This window comes from Xenopus tropicalis, chromosome 9 (genome assembly GCF_000004195.4).
Source record: "Xenopus tropicalis strain Nigerian chromosome 9, UCB_Xtro_10.0, whole genome shotgun sequence".
Classification (NCBI taxonomy): domain Eukaryota; kingdom Metazoa; phylum Chordata; class Amphibia; order Anura; family Pipidae; genus Xenopus; species Xenopus tropicalis.
In genome coordinates, this window is record NC_030685.2 from 32938387 (window position 1) to 32956025 (window position 17639).

Here is a 17639-nt window from a genome sequence, read left to right on the forward strand (position 1 = left end):
TTTGCAGTTAGATTTACATTAGTTTGAGGCTAGTGAAGTTTGATTAATTTCACCTGAACAGACTGTATAAATCCCCCCTGGACTTAAATTTATCACTGGTATATGCTACAAACCACCGAGTAGAAATAAGGGAAGAATGAAGGGCTGCTACTATATATATATATATATATATATATATATATATATATACATACACATATATATATATACTGTATATGGTATATATAAAATAATTTACAGACCAGCACACTCTATAAAAAATCTTCACAACTATTATAGACACATTGCACAGCATGCTCCAATGTTTCGGTCCTTGCTAGGACTTTGCTCAAGGACCTAGTAAGGACCAAAAGGTTGGAGTATTCTGTACAATGTGTCTACAACACAGTTGTGAAAATTATTTTATAGGGTGTACTGGTCTATAAATGTTTTGTATTTTCAATTTGGCTATATATATATATATATACGAAATACGATTGGTAAAAATTGGAATATTCTTCAGGCCGACCATGCCTTTAAGAAGGTATTACCCAATGCCCCACTTGTTAGCTACAGAAGGGGTATAAATTTACGTGATCTCTTAGTACAGAGTGACCCGATAGCATGTTACCAAAAGAAATCTGGTTCATGGTTGTGTAGCAACAAACCTGGATGCTTTAAATGCCCCAATTGCACCTCTTGTCGGTATATGACTCCAGGGGCGACTTTTTTACATCCCCATACGGGTAAGCGTCTCAATATAAGACATCATATCACTTGTACCACATCTTTTGTCATTTATTTGATTACTTGTCCCTGTGGTTTGTCCTATATAGGAAAGACTGATCAAACGTTGAGGCTGCGTATGGATGGTCATCGCTCTGCTATTAGTACAGCATTTTGTGATGGGGTGACTAATAAACCGGTGGCAAACCATTTTTTAGAACAGGGCCACAGGTTACCCACCTTTCGTTATATTGCAATCGACCATGTTCCCCTACCCAGGAGGGGGGGTGACCGCTCCCGTTTGCTCCTACAAAGGGAAACATTCTGGATTAAAACTTTAAATACATTATCCCCTTTTGGCCTTAATGAATATTGCTCTTTTTCCTGCTTTTTAAATCAACGCTAGATCTCTGTGGGGTTTAGATTCTAGGGCCCTTAATGTGAGGTGATGGGCCAGAATATAAATGGGAGTTTATGGCCAGTGGTATGCTCATTATAATTCTCCTTATGGTGTTTGATATTGTTTTCTCCTTGGTACAGGGTTTCTTTTCTTTTAATTTTGACACATGACTGGAATGACTTGTGCCATTGGGTGTGGGTTTGTGCTTTTATCTATTTATAGCTTTGATGGTTGTTACATGTTTAAGGTCTTGACAAAGGCCCAAGATGGGGGCCGAAACGTTGACCTATTTCTCCATGTATTAAGTTTTATATAGTTCAATAAAAGCTAACTTTTAAAGGATTCCCAGTGTGCACCGCTATACCTGTGGACTATATATATATATATATATATATATATACGGGTGCAGAGAGAAGCACAGCCCTAAAAATGTAGTTAACTGCTCAGGTGCTGGTCAAAATAAAGTAAATAAAGAGACCGCACACGCTGCGACTTAATATACAGAAAAAAGTTTTATTACAAAAAATCCAACGTTTCGAGCACAAACAGTGCTGTTCCTCAGGGACAAACCAAGAAGAGCACTGTTTGTGATTTTTTTTATAATAAAACTCTCTACTGCACTCACAGGTATTAGCAACAAAACAAAAGTGTTTTTATCGAGAATGGAAAGTTTCATTAACACAAAGCGACCTTCCTCAGTGACAAGCAATCAGAACTGCAAGTAACTCACTCCTTAAAAACCCCAAAATGCAGAAAATGGTGCCAGAATGAGAATGGTAACTATGGTAACTATTACAAAAAATCATAGAGACTACCAACTCTGGTATAAGGCACTACAATCTCTATGCTATAGTGGACTACAAACTCTATGGTATAATGCAATAATATTAACAATGCGCACAAAAAAGTTTAGAAAACAAAGTACACTAATACTGTATGAGCATGTGTGTGTGTTTTACTCCAGACACGGCACCAGACTACTTTATCCAGAACCACTGCATGTAGATCTTAATAAAAATAGAAAACAGTAAGTAAAACTACATGCTGCAGTTGTAAAGAACATGAACTAGAGTAACACTGCAAAACCATGGCACAGTTGTTTTAGCAGGCAGATAACAGATTCTTTAAAATTACTACCAGAAAATATACAGTACAAGTTAATATATTTACTATATTTGAGTATTATTTAATGTAGAAATCTATATTTCATCAATTTTGATGACACTGTACCTTTATTTAGCAGAACTATCCATCTAGGAATTCCTTTTATATGCTTTAGGAACTGTATATGAAAAATAGATGCACACTGTGAAATGTTTAACTGAAGATCAAATCATAACTGTGGCATATACAGTGTATGCATAATTGCAAACCCTAGCTAAATAGGGTAGGAGGAATACTGCAAGTGATTGACATAAGTCCATGTGAATCCCCTGCAGCATATCTCAATAGGTCTTATGTCCTTGGTCTCAGAGAAAGAAACTTTAATGAAAAATCCAATTTCCTTGGAATAAAATATGAAATATGATCAACCTTAGTAATTTCTAAAATATGTCCCCGTCTAGTTGCTTTCACTAAAGCAGTTTCTGACGTAACACAGCCTGCGCAGGATGATGCTTAGCTGTTAGTTCCTAGCCCAGGAATAGGATTTCTCATATGGAAACCCATTATTGGAAAGCTATAAAGAGAAGATCAGCTCTCATAGGCAATATTTTAATCAAATGATTAGTCGTTATAAAATATAAAATAATTTCCCAATACTCTGTAAAAAACAGGGTCATACTGGGGAGTGTAGGGCCCACCAGGGTTCCTGTCCCAGGGCCTCCCCAAGGAGACTAGACCCAGGCCCCCACACACACCCCCTGCGCCCCCGCCTCCTGCTCAAGGGAGAGCTTCGGGTGGGGCAGCGCAACAGGTATAGGGTCTGGGCCGGTGGGGCCTACTAGGGCCGCAAGCCCACCAGGTTTTTTCCCAGTGTTCTGCTGGCCCAGTCTGATCCTGGTAAAACAGTACTTCAAACTTGATTCCCAACTAAGATATATGATAATCCCCTGAATGCTTTCCCACCAACGATGTGTGCCATCACACTTAATTCTGGTTTGTGGATTCCTTCATAGGGGTTCTATGTGGACTAAACATATGGAAATCCAAATTATGGACTTATTATCTGGAAAACCCCAGGTCCCGAGCATTCTTGATAACAAGTCCCTTACTTGTAGTCTTGGCATGCCAACAATGTTGGGGCCTGATACTATGCACAATTCCCTACAATATACAGGGGTACTGGGTTGAGTAATGTGGGATGAGAAAACTTTGTCTGACTCATTATAGAGGGTGATAGATGGAGAAGAAGTGTTACCCAATAAATAGAGTCTAAAAGAAAAAAAATGTTTAACCCATTAATTTGTGGTCTAAGAATCTTACTGGAGCTGATGGTAAAATAGGTTGTGTAGGTAATTAAAAGTAGTAATTCTGTGTCTCTCTAAAGGGGGCCATACACGCACCGATAATATCTTACGAAACCTCGTTTCGTACGATATTCGGTGCGTGTATGGTATGTCGGCGAGTCGACCGATATCGCAGGAACCTGCTGATATCGGCCGACTCGCCAATCGGACCAGTTGGAAAATTTTGATCGGGCGCCATAGAAGGCGCCTGATCAAAATCTCCCTTCAGAGCTGAATCGGCAGAAGGAGGTAGAAATCCTATTGTTTCTACCTCCTTACCTGCCGATTCAGCCCTGAATGGTGTGTGGCACATCTGACGATGTTTCGTGCGACCGATGGTCGCACGAAACATCGTCAGATCGCCACGTGTATGGCCACCTTAAGTGGCACTGAATCTTCTATGGAGCAGTATCTCAATTTTTATTATGTATTACTTTGTTGTTTGTATTCCTAATGTATTGTAAAAATGTAAATCACTGCATAGACATGCAAAGTTAGATTAAATGGTTTACACAGTTAAACAGCTTTATAGCGCTTAAATGATTAGGCTGACGCTTTTATTTGTATTTGCATTTACAATTATGCTTATTTCGGGTAATGCACTTACTGTAGCAAAAGCATGATATGGTACATGTACAAGAACTCCTTTAGAACAGTTTTGAAATTAATTTCCTTTTTCTCTGTAATAATAAAACAGTACCTGTACTTGATCCCAACCAAGATATAATTAATCCTTACTGGAAGCAATACAGTCCTATTGGGTTTATTTAATGTATAAATGATATTTAGCAGACGAGGTCTGGTGATGTATATAACATATAAAAATGTATATAAAAATTCCTTATCTGGAAAACCCCAGTCCCAAGTATCTAGTATCTACAGCAGCTGAACTTTCTGAGTTTCTTAAAAAGTTCCACCACTCATCCAAGTTCCTTCAACTGAGATCCCAGGCATTCCAGATAATAGATGTCATACCTGTACCACAAAGAAAGTTGCAGAATTTATTAAGGTTTATTGGCCTCTAAAATAACATTTTTATTTGGCTCTAAATCTGGATTAAACATAAAATTTATAAGAGTGTTGATGAATGTAATATTTTCTAGTTGGAGCACTTGTTTAATGTTGAATGTCTCAGGTCTCTCCATGGTCCATTGCTTTTTTACGGTATTGAAAAATGATCTTGAGTTTCCAATTTGCACATTCATTTAGCTAAACTGGTGATCAGTAAAATGGGATAGAGTTCGACTGTGGCCAATGTTCGGCACATGCATGTTAAATCACGCGCTCGCAAGCACGCTGTCAAGCACCTACGCATTAGTTCTCGTGGGCGTGTTTTTGGGCGCACGTTTTGATGCAAGCCCGTTTTCGAGTGCGTGCACGCACACATGCACTTGCTCGCAGTTTCGGATGCATGCGTATATGGTGTAAATAGAAGCCGAGGTCTACGCTCCAGTGCGAGGTGATATTCTTTGGCGGACACTGAGCATTACTGAAAACTTCTGATCCTTGGACTTTTGACTTCGGCTTATTTCCTGACTTCTCTTCGGTTAAACCTTCTGCTTGATTTCTGACATTGATCTTCTGGTTCTGACCCCGGTCTGTTTTGTGACTCTCCACATCCAGTTACCTGCTATTGGGTGCCTACCTGTGTTTAAAGGACTTCATCTAATATACAGGTATTTACGGCACTCCTGCTATTCTTCAGCTGAGCCTGTTACTGTTCCTATATCCAGTGTTCGTGTTCAGTGGGAAGCACAGAGAGGCTAGTCACTGTCTGACTCATCGTGATACCTGACAAAGCTAAACACTAAAAGTAATTGTGTTGGGACCCTCTGTAACAAAGGATTATATGGTAAATTGTTTATGTTATGTATCATACAAAGCCTTCTGTGTGTGTGTGGGGGGGGGGGGGGGGTCAAGACGTTGCATCCAACATGTCTTTCTCCATTTGTATAAACACCTTGAGGCTTGAATGTTCTCCAAGCACCTCACTCACCTCTCTAGGAAATACTACCATAGTAGGATTTTTAAAATAGGTAAGGCATAATAGAGTAAAGATACCATATGGAATATACAGTATATAGAGGTGCTGTCCGCTCCAAAAGCTCTGTGCTCACTATACAAATAAATAAACATGCAACTCTTGATCTCTGGGATGGGCCCTACCCAGAGTTAGAGGATAAGGGGGGGTGCTGAACTATAACTCATAGAAGTGATAAATCAATTGGGTGCAAGTGGTTCTTAAAACAAATTATCTCAACAAACTCTTTATTTACAGAAATGTATAACAGCCTTCAAGAGGATAGAAATTGGGTGCTGCTGAGACGACCTGAGAAACCGCAAGTTACCAGAAGCTACAATAAGCCGCTTTTGGTAACTTCAAGAGCTGACATTTTAAATCAAGAGCCAATTTTTTGTTGCTCTTTAAGTGCAGAGAAAGCTATAGGGGTTTCTGCACAAGTGAGGCCCCCCTTGACCCCGTTTGACAGAAAAAGGGACAGCATCAGTTATCAGGATAACACTCAGTGCCAAATTGGCCCTGGAATAGTCACAGTTAGATGCAGTACAATTATTCAGCAGTTACTAATGAACAGGACTTCGAGAAATGCTTGCCCAAATCAGGGGTTAGTCTGCAGATTTAGTCTCACTCAAAAGTTCCCAACCCCAGTGTGTAGAGAGCTCAATAAACATGAAGATTTTAGCACAACTACTGGATTCATGTGCCTTCTGTTACCTTTTTTAATATGGCATTATTATATAAGCTCCTGAGCAGCGAACACAGATTTGAGCACCATTTTATGCAGTACAAGTTATAGGCACAAGGCTGGGAAGTATACTTAAAATTTCCCAAGCACAGGCCCTCCAGGCAGACTACTCTAGCCCTAGGTCTGTACTAGTGATGGGCGAAATGTTTCGCCAGGCATGGATTTGCAGCGAATTTTGCCATTGGCGGATTGTTTGTCACACGTCCAAAAATTGTCGCGGCCGTCAAAAGAATAGCCGCAGGCGACAAAAAAAATAGCTGTGTGACAAAATAATAGCCGCGGGTGACAATTTTTTTTTGCCTCATGACATTTTCACCGTTTTGTGAATTTTTCTCCGTTTCATGGATCTTTTGGAAATTTCGCTAATTTTTCGACAAAGTGAAACGGAACAGATTCGCTCATCACTAGTCTGTACATTTTGAGTACACCCTGGATTACTAATATTCCTTGTCGGAGCATCAGGCTGCTCACTAGCTACCATAATCCTAACTCTGACTCCTCAAGCAAGCTATATCTAACTATCTTTACCTGCTGGGCCTGCCTCTGCCCAGGCTCCGAGTTGCACATATTGGTAACCCCACATCGCATCTACTGGCAAGTTACGGAACTGCCAGAAAAATAATTTATTCCTATTATTATTAATAATAAGAATACATTGTTCTCTTACACAAAATATAAAGTATGTTTTCCTGTGTTTTAGAAAGGGGGTTCTCTGAAGCCTACAGGATATTTATGTATGTAATTACTCTGAAACCTGCTAGTCTAAACTGTGGAAAAGGGTGAAAGCTGTGAATCTGTGTTAATAAAGATGATGAGATTGTGTTCTGAGCTAGGTCTCAGAAATATAGCTAGGTTGTATTTAATAAATATTGTAGGTTAGGGGGCATTAAATTCAATTTCACTGTACAATATCCATATCCCATAGGAGAAAATCGAGGTAATGCAAAGATCTATTGATTGAGTTCCTGCATCTGAAATGTATTACCCAGATAACAAAATGTTATCTGTGCAAATATATGATGTCAGATGTATTATTATTTTAGTTCATAACTAGCAAAATGGTTTGTTGTTATTCAGTTGAGGTGCCACACTATTCACCAGAACTGCATTGATTTAGCCCTTAAATCTTAAAACAGAATTTAAATTAAATTGATACTGACAGATTCCAGATTTTACAGGAACGTGTCAATATCACTTTAAAGTCATTCTGACACACTCCAGTGACAATTAAAAATGGGTCAGTTTCACTTTAAGTGAAGGTTTAGAGGACTAAATCAATGCAACCGGCGAACAGTCCTGTATTGTGACACCCCAACCAAATAACAACACTGGTGCTGCTTTACTCATACTGTGAGTTACTATCTAGCCATGTTTGTGTGTGGTTTGTAGGTAGAGATGTGTAATCGGTTCATATTTATATAATTCATCTGGTTCAGTGATTGCTGTCAGTTCATGGTCTAGTTCCCTATATCCTGAGTTTCTTTGATGATTTAGCCCTTGTGTTGAGTTCTGAGTCTTTTCCTCCATTGTCCTGATATTATTTCTATTTCCTGGTATGACCCCTGGCCTGAATGACATGCAAGAACCACCTTCCACTATCCACGCAGCTCTGCTGAATTCTGCAGATTTGCACCCTGCCCTTCAGTTCATAAGTGACCCCTAAGATCTTAATCCAATTTGGCCACCAACATGTTGAGCCAATTCAGAATGATGTGATTGTTTGGTCCTAAACCCGACAAAAAGAAAAGGCTGATATACAGAGACTTAATGATCATTTTCACTGAAATACTAAGCAACAACCTGACCTCTCATGGTAACCTTAGCAGTTTACCAGTTTCTGATACATGTTTAACACAGAGATACTTTTGAAAATGTATGGTTAGGTGATACATTTTATTGTCTAGCTGAGTAAGTAAAAATTGCAATCTTTCAAAATGATAGAATTACATCTCTTCTTCAGGCTTAAAGATGTTACATTATATGAAATGGTACTAGAAGATATTTATACACACCAAGACAGAAATTGTGGGGTTTACAAGTGTGCAAAAGTGAAGAGACAAGATAAGGGTCCACTGGGTGGGATAACGAATGGATCTAGATCTTATCCACTTCAAGTCCATATAAGACTGTAATAAATAAACTACAAATGGGAAATGTGACATGTAAAGACAAAATAATATTTCAGCCCAGATATTGATAAGCTTCCCAGGATAAACAATATAGCTTCACCCTGCCAAGGTAAACTGCGTTGTCGGATTTACAGGTAAATGAACCTTTTATTTAGAATTCTCATTGGCAGTGTGCTATTGCCAATAATATATTACTGCATCTATGTGTGCACAGGCTTCACACCTTTTTTTGGAGGCAGAGATATGTGCCATGTTCTGCAGATGTACTGTTTGCAGACAATCGCATACAGTATATAGCAGGATATTGCCTGTGATGTTGTACAGCATCATCTGATAGGACAATGAAAAATAACCTTTAGAATCAGGTTTGGACTCCAGGCAGTGCCAACATTTCAGGCAACCCTAAGATATTTTTAAGCTTGAGAAAAGACTCGAAATGTTGAATAAATGTTGCACATGCCATAAGTGCAATGGTGGGGGAAGCGCTACGCGTGTATCTCTTCTGTCTGCCATCAGAGTTCATTCCTCTGTAAAAAAAAAGTTGACATGACTACACCCCATCCCATGCTGGCTGAGTGAGCACTGCCATTTTCAATGCATAATGGTAATGAGCAGGGGGCGGGGCTTGTCACACCCCCACTCTTGTCGCTGCGGATGGGGGGGGCTTGGTGCAATAAAGGGTGGCTTGCCTTGGGTGCCCTTCCAACTGGCCCAGCAATGATGGGAAAGCAGACCCTTCTTCTCAAAGACCCAGGAGTGTTGCGCCCTTACTTAATTATAAATTGTATATACGTTTGCAAAGGAGGCCATCTCCTAATGGGGCCAAATAACTTCTAGTTACACTACTAGTCCAGTACCTGATAACATGTTAATGCATATCAATGTTTATAACATGGCACTTAAGACACCAAACATTTCTCCATGTTGCATATTATATTGTGCTAGCTGGATTTTTTTTATCCCACCAACCTTATTTTTAGCAATTCCTTTTGTCACTTCATGCTGTTCTAGAATTACTCTTTTTTATGGTATTCGGCTATTACGTTCCCCTGAAATCATTCAAGCATTGAATGTCATATAATGGTGTTTACTGTTGTTATTCATGGACTCCACATTCACAATATCTCAACACAAGGCAATTCTGTGGTTCTATATTCAGTCTGGGTGTTCCAGCAGAGCTCAATATGGAGCTAAATATTTGAAATCTATTGGCATATGGCCCCTGTGGTCTCCTCTGACCCATTCTTCCAGCATGATAGGATTGCAATGCGACTTTAAGATATTGGAAGAATAGGGCATAATGCTATGATTCAATCCTAATGCCAGTAGGATATTGTCTGATGAAAGTATTAGGGAACCCACAGCTTTTCAATGCATTCACCGACAGAAAGAATCAAAATATTTAACTGACAGTGCAGAAAATATCTTCTATTTCTTCGTTTGTTTTGTCAGCATGGATTCACACTGTTCCAGATTGTACACACAATACATTTCCTTAAATATTTATTGTTTTTCCTACCAAGTGAAAAGTATTAGCATTGCTTCCATATTATTCCACTAACTATCATCCAAGAAGCACCTAATAGGGAGTTTGCCAGCACTATGAAAATGCTTGGATCTAACATGTAGAATGATTAATTGATCGTGTAAGATAAGGACATTTTTCACAATTTGCTGTCTTAATTCTACATTAAGATTAACTAAGCCTTTAAAAGTCAGGAGCAATTGCAAAATTTGTTTTGACAGTACTTCAATATTTCTTGGTTACTTATGTTTCATGTGGTTACATGGCTTGTCCTTGAACAAAGGGCAAGTTTTGAAACATACAACAAAACATTTTTGGTACTTATTATCTACTGGTGGGTTTTAATTTAACATGAAGGGGCAGATTTATCAAAATGTGAGTTTAGAGCTTAAGGCATAAAAACGTAAGCCCATTCTATTCATTCCTATGGTATTTTAAGAAGTGTATTTATCAATGGATGAAAGTTAGAACTCATCATTTGATAAATACGCTTCTAAAAATCCCATAGGAATTAAAAGAATGTGGGTGAGTTTTTCTATAGTGAGCTCTAAGGGGCACATTTACTAATCCACGAACGTCCGAAAGCGCCCGAATGCGTTTTTTTCGTAATGATCGGTATTTTTGCGTTTTTTTCGTTGCCGTCGCGATTGTGTCGTATTTTGCGCGACTTTTTCGTCGCCGTTATGACTTTATCGTATATTTTCCGTTACTTTTTCGTCGCTGTCGCGAAAAATTCGGATTGGTTTTTCCGCCGTTTACTATAGCGCAATACGAAAAAATCGCAACGGTGATGAAATAATCACGCAAAATATGAAAGTTGCGACGGCGCCGAAAAAGTTGCAACAAATACGAAACAATCGCGACGCCGATGAAAAAAATCGCAAAATTTTCGTTTCCAATCCGTTTTTTTCCCATTCGGGATTCGGATTCGATGATTAGTAAATGTGCCCCTTAGTGTTTAGGGAATTGTCACCGTGCCCTTTATTATCTGAACCTCAGGGCAAATCACGCACACCCTGCTATCATTGTGTTTTTTTATAAAGGTGACCAGGTTAAAGTAAAGTCTAGTAAATGTCCCTACCTGTCACCCAGTAGCCTATTATAGAGGATTTTAAAGCTATAAATTTCTTTGTAATGGATTTTTCTTTGGTTTTGGATGTGTCTCAGTAGCATCCCACCACCCAGCTATCCAGTATGCCATTCCCCAATTTTTAATTTGCTTGACAATATCAATGTCAAAGCAGGGTGATAAGAGAGCAAAGATAAGCTTGTTCATTACAAGGTGGAGAGGAATGGCTCACCATTTGGCTCCAACAAGGGATCACATCAACCAAGGACAAAACCCTCTTAGCAGTGCTGTAGCTTCATAGTTAAAAAAACAGGATTGTGATTGATTAGCTTGTATGCATGCACTAAGGCAAAGGTATTAGAAAGTCTGAATCATCATAGCATGATAACTAAAATAATGATCATTAGGGATGAGGGAATTTTTAGCCTGTTACAGATCATGCAGGAAAAACACAAATTAAAAAACCCCAATTGACTTCAATTCAATTTGCATTAGAAGAAACTTGAGAAGAAACGTCCACTGAATGCATTCCTTTTGCTATGAGAAAATATGCCTATCGGCTCAAAAAAGACATAAAAAACACTTCAATGAACTTAATGTGGACTTCAATGAACTTAATGTGAGAAAAATGCTTAAAAAAACGTATTATGAATTTATTGGTGAAGCAAAACAGGCCAGTCAAATAAGTTAAAGGAGAAGTCATTTTGGTATTTTACTGCCATTAGATTTTTCACATTAGTGCAACCTAGAACACTATATTTATTCTGGAGAAAGCTTTACCATACCTGACTAAAGAGCCCTAGAAGGTCCCTCTATTTGTTTAAGATTGCAGCTACCATTTTAGCTTGGTTTTTTTAGTTTCCTGCTTGCAGCTCTAGAGGCTGGTAGCTTAGATTATACATTCCTAAGGGAGGGGAGAGTGAGTTTTATGAATTATGCGAGGGGGGAGTAGGAGAAGGGAGAGAGCTGTGCAGACTTTGGCCACTGGGAATGAAGAATTTTTCTAAAAGAGAAGGTCTGATACAGACGAACATGTTTAAAAAAAAGGAGACACAAAATCCTGTGTTTCTTTTGACAGAGGACTCTGTGAGTGCTTATGGTTGTATTTACATAGACCTTTCTGATAAAGCTAACTTAGTTTTTACCCCTACTTCTCCTAAAATATTTTTGCCATTAGTTCCCTTGCACTTGTGGAACCCATTAGACAGGGAGGGCCTGAACTTTAATTTTCCCAGCCTTCTCCACACCACTGATGACCCCTGATTTGCACGGGTCTGCCATTGTTAAATATAAGTTCAGTTTTAAAAAAAGTCTCGTGTTAGCTCTCAGTTAAAAGAAAATGATGATGCTGACCTTATAGTAAATTTTGCATTACTGGTCATAGATCCAGAGAACTAATTTTGCTGCAGATATTTGGAGATTTCTACTATAATACTGTACAGGACATATCATGTTCTATTTTTTTTAACAAGTATTTTGTCCTGCATGCATCACAACAATATTTGAGGAGCAACAAAATACAAACCTACATTTGGAATAGCCTCTTTTTGGGTGTAGTTAATGAATTGTTGAAAAATAAAATCAATGAAGCTCAAAATATTTGTTGGTGTAAAAAGGTTGCAGTGGTGAAACTCTACAGAAGGGGGTGGGTGTGAGGCAGGAATGTCAATCATTATTTCTGCTCTTTAATCATGTTTTTTTCAGTAATAAAGTCAACTATAAATATTTCTCGTAGTACCTCCCTTAGGTGCCATTTCAAGGACAGAGAAGGACAAGGAAACTCTCAGCAGTTCCTGGCAGCATGGTTTTGTCTTTCAGAAAAAGGATAAGGAAGACATAACATGTTGGCAGCATTTATTTAATAATAATAATAATAATAATGGTGTGCCATGTACAGTATTAATTCTTTCCTAATCTCACTACGTCTTGTCTTGTGTGTCCCTTTCAGCTGCACTGTAAGGATTAGCTTAATGTTTTTTCCTGTATGTAGGAAAACCATTTGACTGGATATTGTTTCTGGTCTTAAAATGAAGGGGGGAGGTCTCTGACTCTAGTGATAGATTAGTCTGTCCGCAATCTCTTATTAGATTCTAAAATTGATTCCAGTATGAGACACATGGGGGCGCATTCATGAAAACGTGAGTTCGAATCCCGAATGGGACAAATTCAGATTGGATACGAAAATATCACGAAAATGCTTACGAAAAAATCGTATTAGTCACGATAATATCGTATTGGCGATCCGAAAGTCCCGAAATTTTCATACCGAACGATTGTAAACAGCAGGAAAACCTTTCTGATTTTTTGCACACGGACATTGAAAAAGTCACGTGAGACACGAAAAATTTGGCGAAAATACACTCAGAGCGTTCGAATGATCTGCCCCATAGAGTGAGCTGGCCACTGTACTGGGCAATGGCACCAGCTCTGTATACAAAATGGCAAGCTTCTAGAAGTCAATGGGTAGTATATTTTCGGGTGATCTCTGAGGGAGCTCATAGACCATCACAAAATGGCGGCTCAAGGTAAAAGATGTAAAAGAGCAATTTTTACCAATATATACCAATTTGGTAAAATTGTTTAACAGGCCACATAATATGATATAAACTGTCTGTTGGTTATGTATTCATTCTGAAAGCAAAGTTTTCCTTTAAACATTCAACTTAGCAAAAATAAATGGAGCAATTTGATTTTCATTGTGATCAAGTCTTTTCCCACAAATTAATGCAATCAAGTTTGTTTCTGCAAATTATTGATTATTTCCAATTGGAATGCTTTTGTGAATAAGCAAATACAGTCGTGATCGAGACAAATACTCCATCAAATTGGAAAAATGAATAAATCCGTGATTGTTCTTTAAAAGCAGGCTAGCTATAATTTATTTTGTGCAACAGGAAACTGGAGGATGGAAATAAAATTGGCTCAATGGCTTTTATTGTTTGCAAGTTTTAAAACTCTGTTTGTGACATTAGCAGAACAGTTTAAGTGTGACAAACAGCTATCAGCAAATGCACTGCATTAAATTCTGATTTTTCTTGTCTGGCAAAATACTCCTCACAATATATCTGTCTGTGCCCATTACTCAGTTATTTATTGCATGTTCCTATTTATTTAGCTACACATAAACAATGCTAAAATTGGGTTAATTTGTCTCAGTGGATAATCTGCAGGTATAGCAGAATGCAACAGAAAACACAGTGTAAATGAGCAGATTTCAGAATCACTTCTGGCAATTGTGTGTTTTCTGCCGATTCAGCTGATGGGGCTAATGTACAAGTTTGCAGGCCATTTACTATGCTCCTCGGATACATTTTCCATGGTTACAAAATGTGTTTTGGCCATCAAGATAAGATGCTGTTGTTGAAAGTAAAAAAATGCCCACTTTTAATCTTAAGGCCTGACAGCTCTCTCTGCCCCATCAGACCAAGTTGTCATGGCAATGTCCTCCAGTTCTGATTTAGCAACAGCAACTGCTTGCTTAGTTACCCATTATTTATCTTAAATACATTGCCTTACTATAATTTATAACAAAATGATTTTCTGAAGCTTTAAAGTTGTGATTTTTTTTGTGTCAAACATGCATAGAAGATATTCAGAAACGAAGGGTATGTTAAAGGAACAGTAACACCAAAAAATGAAAGTGTATAGAAGTAATAAGAGTAAAATATACTGCTGCCCTGCACTGGTACAACTGGTGTGTTTGCCTCAGAAATTTATATAAACAAAGCTGCTGTTTAGCCACGGGGGCAGCCATTCAAATGAGAAAAGGCACAGGCACACAGGAGATAACAGATAAACACTATTGTATTCTAGAGAGGTCATCTGTTATCTGCTATGTAACCTGTGCCTTTTCTCCTTTTTTCTGGCTTTAATGGCTGCCCCCATGGCTACACAGCAGCTTATTTATATAAACTATAGTAGAGTTACTGTAGCAAACACACAACTTTTACCAGTGCAGGGCAACAGTACATTATATTTTAATTACTTTAAAAAACTTAATTTTTTTGGTGTTACTGTTCCTTTAAGCTACATATGGAGGTGCAACTTAGTGAAGTGCATAATAATCACCCTTTAGGCAATGCAATAAATATTAATGGAGCTTTCTTGTTTTAGAAGGAGAATCATTTGGAGAAATGGCGAGAATCTAAGCTATTCAGGTGAAGGGAACAGAATGATTTATATTTTTAAATCACAACGTTTAAAAACTAGTAGAGGAATCTAAATAACCCTCAGCATTATACACTAAATGACCCACTACACAACACACCATCCCCCATAGGTACATATCGGCACTGATGAAACACCAACATGATACCCAGGAGATGGCAAAACTCCCCTGACACCTGCCTCATCAGTGTCATATATCTATATATCTTACATAGGACCTAGGAACTGCATAACTCTAGGTTTAGATTTTTAACTTAAACGGTGAGGACTCACTTGACTGAAGTGAATACTGTGGAGATAATTTTTCTTTGTCCCAGTTATCCCTTACCCAACTTACCAGTTATAAACCAGAAGGGGAAATATATTCTACAAAGTCTGACTCAATCAATTGCAGAATGTATATTGTATATCAAGATATTATTTTACTTTTTCTTTTTTATTTGTGAAATAAAAATGAATAACAAATTAAAAACTAGTAGAGGATTAAATTAGTATATATAGACTGATGGAATCTTTCATAATTAGGACAGACTTAAAATCACATGACCTGGACAAGTAGAGAATAAAAGACATCAAGTGACATAGAAAGCACTTATAACAAGTATGAGATCTATTATATAGAAACTAGTTATCCAAATGCACCAGAAACCCACAGATGCAACAGTGCTAAGGGGGCAGTGCTGAATTCATGGAGGGATCTGAGGTCTCCATTTTGGAGCACAGAGACGTGTGGCAATGTTTTCAAAGTGAAGAAACCATAGTTGATTCTGCTTGTTTTCTGCATTCTGTATCCTGCTTTGAACTAAGTAAATGATCCACATAGTGCAAAAGTACGCTCCTTAGTGCTCATGCAGAAAGTACTTCTGTCCTTGGACTGGTTGTGATTTGCATCTCGTGCTGGACAGAAAATCGGGTGTGAGTTGAGAGCCCAAAAGCAGACCAACCCTGTCCTTGCTTCCTGCTATAGGGCAGGCAATAATTGCAGGGCCCAAATGCCTTCTCCTTAATGCCTCCCCTTCCTGCTAATCATAGATACAGGCAGAGCTGTACTGATGGGGCTGACTGCAGGTCTCTGTGTTTTACAATTCAATAAATGGTGGATTAAGCCCATTTTTTGCACTTTGCACCTTGCCTTCCTGCTGATAAATAAATAAACAAACAAACACCCTTTCTAGTACTAGCAGCAACTGGTGAATTTTTTAGTCAACTATATTTTCTTTTAACCTTCCTCCAGGAGTGTGCATTCATTCACATGATCTTAAAGAGAGTAAGGTCACATGGGACATTTTGATTGCCACATGCCTCTTAGCAAAACCCTTCCCCTCCATTGTCATTTTTTACAGTTTTATTTCAGATATTTTCAGTAGGTCTCTATTTGTAAAGCACCGAATAAGTATTGTTTATTACTTTGTCCATATCCTATCAGTATAATCAAAGTGTTAATATGTTACTGAAATCTCATTATCCTTAATAACATTTCCACAAGTTCAAGAAAATTACTGATATTTAGGAAAACATTAATGACTAATTCTTTCCAAACAGAAGGTTTTTATTCTCCTTTAGGAAATAATTGAGTTTTATCTGTTTTGCGTTGATAAAAAAATAATCTTTAACACGGGTCTGTCTCCATTAACAAATTTTAATCAGTCAAAATGACTTTTCTGCTCAGCGAGTTTTTGAAATACAATAATTGTTTTATTCTATAAGGTGCCCCTGATAAGAGTTGCTGAGCCCCTTCAGCCAATACTTTATTGAAAGACACTACAGACATGGTTTCCATGCAGGTTATCATTAATAGGCTTGTATGATAGAAATGTCGTGCTTATATTAGAGTTAATAAACCTTGATGATTACCATCAAATTGTTACATAGCACATGCACCTGTTTAAATGTAATTTTTACATTGTTATTTCTAAACTTACAATAATAAAGAAAGGTAGAGACTGTGTGGTCAAATATTTTAGGGCTGTTGGGACAAATTGGGGCAGATAGAGTATAAAGTTAAAGAGAGATAAAATTAAAAAAAAATTAAAAATATAGTGCAAATAATTGCAAATTGAACTGCTCTTAGCAATTTGCAATTATTTGCACTATATTTTTAATTTCTTTTTAATTTTATGTTGTTAAACTTATGTTGTGCTGTAAATTTTTTTTTCATGGGTTGCATGTATGTAGCATCTTGGGCCTGGAGGAACGCTGTTTCGTTTCACTGTGTACTGTACTGTATATGGTTGAAATGACAATAAAAAATCTACTTGACTTGAGATGTGCTAGTGCACATTTGGCGGGGCACCATCTTTAACATATAGAAGCTTGCCCGTGGGCCCCTTTAAGTAGACCTTTTCTTTTACCTCAAATAAATTGAGTAATTTAATTTAGTTGACAGATAAATTATTCTAGTTGGAGAAACAAAACATCTGTCTTGGGGACCC